This window comes from Macrobrachium rosenbergii, chromosome 59 (genome assembly GCF_040412425.1).
Source record: "Macrobrachium rosenbergii isolate ZJJX-2024 chromosome 59, ASM4041242v1, whole genome shotgun sequence".
Taxonomy (NCBI): Eukaryota; Metazoa; Arthropoda; class Malacostraca; order Decapoda; family Palaemonidae; genus Macrobrachium; species Macrobrachium rosenbergii.
In genome coordinates, this window is record NC_089799.1 from 16,175,525 (window position 1) to 16,175,874 (window position 350).

Here is a 350-nt window from a genome sequence, read left to right on the forward strand (position 1 = left end):
GTGCCATTTGCATTCCAAGGTCTGTTGATACTTTTGAATATTCAAAAAATAAGACTTCTTACCGACTTTACCCTTGGAATTTATACTCTGAGTTTAACTTAAAGAATGTTTATATATCTACACACACACACACACACACACACACACACACACACACACACATATATATATATACACATATACATACATATATATACACATATATATATATATATATATATATATATATATATATATATATATATATATATATATATATATATATGTGTGTGTGTGTGTGTGTGTGTGTGTGTGTGTGTATGTGTGTGTGTGTGTGTCGTTGTATAACATGAGTAAAAGCAATGATAGAC